The sequence below is a fragment of the Schistocerca serialis genome, chromosome 5 (assembly GCF_023864345.2).
Source record: "Schistocerca serialis cubense isolate TAMUIC-IGC-003099 chromosome 5, iqSchSeri2.2, whole genome shotgun sequence".
Lineage (NCBI taxonomy): Eukaryota > Metazoa > Arthropoda > Insecta > Orthoptera > Acrididae > Schistocerca > Schistocerca serialis.
In genome coordinates, this window is record NC_064642.1 from 466,099,604 (window position 1) to 466,105,603 (window position 6,000).

The following is a 6,000-nucleotide window of genomic DNA, read 5'->3' on the forward strand; positions in this document are numbered from 1 at the left end:
AATGAAGTTGTAAAATATGAGGAAGAATTTGTCAGATGCGAAGAACTCAAAGGTCACAGTGATAAACAATGTACCTGCTGCTATTTCTATAGATATTACAAAATGGATGTACATATATATGCTTATATGTGTGTATGTGTGTATGTATGTATATTCCACTTCTCCTCCTAAACCACTCCACCGATTTCCACCAAATTTTGTACACACGTCACTCACTGCCCGTAAATCATGGCTGTGGGGGTAAAAACCACCTACCTAACTTAGGGGCGAGGAAGGAAGTGAAAAAACTCTACAGTCCCTTAAGCGCAACTACCCATACATTAGTCATCTAGTATTTGAGAATGAGAGCATTTAGAGATTTGCAATAACGTCTGCAGATGGTTTCAGACTTCTACGAAACTTTTTCTCGCTGGCGACACACAGAAAGCCATGAACGGAAAAAGGTTATCGCTTATAACATTTTCGCTGTTCATGAATCAAAACTGCCGCATGAAACATGACGTTTAATGAAATACTTCTTTCCTTCAGACAGTATTCGTGACGTATTTTGCAGACAGTATTTAAATATACCACTGAATGTACCAGCAAAATTGTATCATTTTACAGCACATACTTCAGCTGCGTCATAAAAATTATAGGGCGAAATTCGTTAAAGATACAGATGAAATATGTGTACATGTATGTGTTAAATATGTGTGAAATAAAATTTCACATATGTGTCCGCTGGCAAAATCACAGGTAAAAATCTACCCTAAGCCCCAGGAACAATCTCAACAACCAAATTTGGCACACATATTATTTAGTATCTGAAAAAATGCTTTGGGGTGAGAACCAGCAGCCTCTTATTATAAAGAGCGTCATAATGTGGAAGAGAAGGAGGAGGTGGAGATTGACAGTGAGGGGAAGGAGGATACCTGCACAGATAGGCCATAGGAGGATACGGACAGGAGAGGGGGAAGGAGAAATGGACAGGCAGACAGGAGAGGAGGAGATGGACTAATAGAAGATCTGAGTAAACAAGTGCCTGGTCAACGTCAGGTACTCAGCTAGTCGTTAATGAAGTAACCGAAGGAAGCAGTGCCAAAAGGCTAAAATACAAAATTGGGAACTCATGTAGAACATCCGAATTGCGCGCTAATCATGAAATAAAACCAATTGAAACTGTTGCTATTGTAAAACAGAATCCGGCGAAGGTAACGCGTGTATTAAATGCGAAAGTGGTGTCGTTCCCAGCCTGAAACAGAAAATCTGGATACGTTGCAATTGTGAAAAAGATTTTCACGTATAGCTTAATAATGACAACTCCATAAGCGAAATCATTAGGAAATCACTAGACGAAACTGAAACGCTAGAACACAAATAAAATGTTCTGTCTAAGACGAACACTCATACTAAGCGAAAAAAGTGCATTGTTTCAAAAGTTATTAGTGAAAAATGGAAACAATAGTCGGAAGATGGTCAGAAATATCCCATGATGGGTACGTAACACATTACGTCATTTCCGTTGAGTGAAAATAGACTCATCAATGAAAGAAAATATCAGGATAGGTACGACTTAGAAGTGTGAAGAATGTTGCCTCACAAACACGTCGAAAACTTCAAATATTAAAAGCTGTGAGCAGAAATGAACTGCCTTCAGTGATGAGACCGACACGTGCATGTGATAATAAAGTGAGTAACAGTATTAAAAGGGAGCGCTGTAAAAATAATACTCAGTTACAAAACCTAGGAAACAACCTTATGAATGCTGTGAAGTACGATGACGAAAATGAGCAAAACAATAAAGAAGATGTACCACAACCTGAAAATGCTGTTAATTAACTGGAGGACACGGATGGGAATAAGACGACAATAAAGCTCGTGGTACTTGGCAGCAGTCACGAGTAGGGGAACGTCAAAACGTTTCAAGAGTCAGGTAAGGACTATCAATTCACCAGTGCTTCTAAGCGAGTACTGACTCAGTGATGTTACGTGTAACCTAGGCTCCTTGCGGTAAATCTTGATCACTGGCTCATGTAATAATGATAACATGGGGTGATAGAAATAGCTCAGACTACAACAACAGCTATGCAGTTAAGGAAGACGTTGCAAGTATTTCCTGAACGACATCACACATCAATATGAACATGGTGTCGCTCTTCCAGCACTTTGACCAGCCCTGGAAAAATTTTTATGTGCAGCGTGTGAATATTGAGCTTCAAAGATTATTTTGGTAGACAAATATTTCCCACATTATATTTACTGACACATTGACATTAATTCCACAACATGACACTCTCCATAGTTTGCACCTAAATTCAACAAGGAAAAGACTGTTTCCAGCGATTACCAAAAACGTTGCATGCAAGCAGGACAGCAATTACCTAATTCCAGTAACATTTAACGCTCTGAGACGACATATTTTAGGATAAAGAGCAAAGGAAGTTACAGAGCAAATTTTTATTTTTTATTCTAATTTATCTCATATCAAATATAACATTAAGGAACGTGTCATGTAAAACTAGGGTGGATTGTGGTTTTAATATGCTGCAATCTGACAAGCCCTGTTATGGTTGCCTGTCCTCAGACGTTAGACAAAAATTATTTTAGTGACCAAAACTGATAATTGTCTTAAATAACTTATTCAGTGTGGTAAACCCGAATGCTAGTTAAATAAGAGTAATCGGATGCTACGAAGATATTTATTATAAAGAAAATCATAGGAATTGGAAAATATATTTTGTACAGTTACAGCATTCAATTAATTCTACTGGTCAGACAAAGTTTAAGGTTAGCATAACACCTATCTTCTATGCAAATATCGAGCCCCATTTTTCAAGACAGAAACATTTAAATGATGGGTAGTGTCTAGCCCCTGTGGTAGTAAAATCTTCCATTCTCATTAGCACTGGGAACAGAGATCTCAAGGAATAATGTAGCGGAACTGAAAACATTTACCGTTACGGTTCCATATTTTTCAAGCCGTGGCGCATACATCACCATAAATATACGAGTTGGAGAGCACGTCTGCCGCATCGATCTGCACAAGACTGCAGTCGTCGTGGACCCGAAGTGTGATGTGCAGAATTTAACTGCACAGAGGACGTGTGGTAGCGTCCGCAAACTCCTTTGCACGACGACCGTTCACGAAGCAAGACAATTTGCTTGCCCACTTGACAGATGCTGACACTTAACTCAAGTGCACGGTTGTCGGTTGTAAGTGAGGACTTCGGAATGCCTAAAGCTCTATGGCGAATCACTGACTTACTCTGCTCCCCGCAGAGAAATAACATGATTCTGGTTCAAGTGGCAGGATCGGCACTTTCTCAGACTAAGTTTGAGAGTGATTGCTGAAAGCTTTGCCGGCAACGTCTCAAACAAATTATACACTTTCCTGCAATGTATGACATTTGGATACCCACGAGAGACTCCCCCTATACATTCTGCCTCCGTATTAGCAAACCTCAGTTCACTAACGTGGATTCTTCTCTCTCTCCATAACGGCCTTCGTCACAACCTGGTTTCCTCCCACTCTTTCTAGACATGAAACTGCTAGACAACCCTGAGCTGTTCGTGTGGTGTCACCGCCAGACACAACACTTGCTAGGTGGTAGTTTTAAATCGGCCGCGGTCCATTAGTACATGTCGGACCCGCGTGTCGCCACTGTGTGATCGCAGACCGAGCGCCACCACAAGGCAGGTCTCGAGATACGGAAGAGCACTCGCCCCAGTTGTACGGACGACGTAGCTAGCGATGCACACTAACGAAGCCTCGCTCATTTGCAGAGCAGATAGTTAGAATAGCCTTCAGCTAAGTCCATGGCTGCGACCTAGCAAGGCGCCATTAGTAACATTGCATGTATCTAAAGAGTCTCACTTGTATCGCCACAATCTCCAGATGTACCAAAAGGATGGATTAAAGTTAAGTATTCCAGAAGCTACGTACTTTTCTTTATAGCATTCATTACGTATCCTGTTTCAGACCTCACGCACCCTGCTTTGGCTTAGCGCGTGCCTTTCGGCTTCCTCTCATTGTGTCTACGCTGTCTTGTCTAGACACAACAGTTCGTATAAAATATTCTAGAATCTTTTCGAACAATTTAAAGCGACATTCACCTGAAGGGCCTACCCAATCATAAAGCCTCCTAGATATACTGGCGGGAAAGTGCTACGCGTCCTGCATCAGAAAGTTCTTAACCATTGATTTCCGGGCATCTGTGTGGCTACCGGAGACGCATTCCAAACTGCAGGCGATTCTTGTTAGATGGCTATCTTTACTGCCCCCTTTCTTTTTCCTACGCCCCTGAAAACAGGAGACAACGGTCGCTGGACCACTCCACAGGATGTCTTTGTGGCGGGCTGTAAAATTCTGCCGTTCAGCCACTTAGAAAAATCTCCCAGCTCACCCCCAACCTGTCCGAAGTTCATTGGTTCCCTAGCCTCTCTCACTAGCCTAACCAGTACAAAAACTACTTTTGTACAGCATGCACTACTCCATTTGTTAGTTTGACGTTTGCCAGCATCAACCAGTGCGATTAATGTACTGATAACCCCAACTAACGTTCGATCCATAATGGTATAAATATATTAATCTATTAGAGGAAATTAAATACGATAATTGAACATGTAAGGAGGCAAAATACTCCTTCCTTACATAACAGACCCCCTAACGACCATTTTTCTGCTGTGATGAGCTAACACACATGTGTTTCGTGATAACACAGAAAATTAACTCTATCGAACATATAACATATTTCCCTCAGTCCAAACCTAGCTTCCGTTGTGCCATCCAGTAAACACACACAGATTTGTTTGGAGCATCCATGAGTTACTGAATTTAACCTCTGGCCATTATTTACTCCCTCACTGGCATCTCTTGACACAGAACACTGGGTTCTGTGACTCAGTGGTTACATTAAGAATGGCAAAATTACAAAAAAAGGAAGACAAGCTTATTGGAGATCGGTCTCGATGAAGACAATGCTTTAGGCTGTCGGGCTGGCAAAGTCAGTCTCCAACTACCCTTAAGTGTGTTGATTCATCTCAAATTGCAAGTATGCCTCAACCATCTGTCCACAGACATACTCTAAATCATATGAACAATTATGAAGAACTGTGGGCGTCCATCATCATAATTCTTTTGACTATCGAAGTGCAATTGATATATAAGACAATTATCAGAAAAACCTTTTTTAATTGCAAAAACTGGCGTAACCACCTCTTAAATCTGGTAATACTGGTAATACGAGTAGAATTAATATATATATATATATATATATATATATATATATATATATATATTGTAGGATTTAAAAAAAAACAAGAATCAAGCAGGATCAACACATAGAAATTAACAGTAGCCCTACCACGAATTCCTCTCCTGCACCAACCTCTTCATCGCAGAGAAATACTTGCAACTTACGCCCTGAATTATTTGTCGGGTGTATTGCAATCTACATCTACATCTACATACATTCTCCGCAAGTGGCCATACGATGCGTGGCGGAGGGTACCTCGTACCACAACTAGCACCTTCTCTCCCTGTTCCACTCCCAAACAGAACGAGGGAAAAATGACTGCCTATATGCCTCTGTAAGAGCCCTAATCTCTCTTATCTTATCTTTGTGGTCTTTCCGCGAAATGTAAGTTGGCGGCAGTAAAATTGCACTGCAGTCAGCCTCAAATGCTGGTTCTCTAAATTTCCTCAGTAGCGATTCACGAAAAGAACGCCTCCTTTCCTCTAGAGACTCCCACCCGAGTTCCTGAAGCATTTCCGTAACACTTGCGTGATGATCAAACCTACCAGTAATAAATATAGCAGCCCGCTTCTGAATTGCTTCTATGTCCTCCCTCAATCCGACCTGATAGGGATCGCAAACGCTCGAGCAGTACTCAAGAATAAGTCGTATTAGTGTTTTATAAGCGGTCTCCTTTACAGATGAAACACATCTTCCCAAAATTCTACCAATGAACCGAAGACGACTATCCGCCTTCCCTACAACTGCCATTACATGCTTGTCC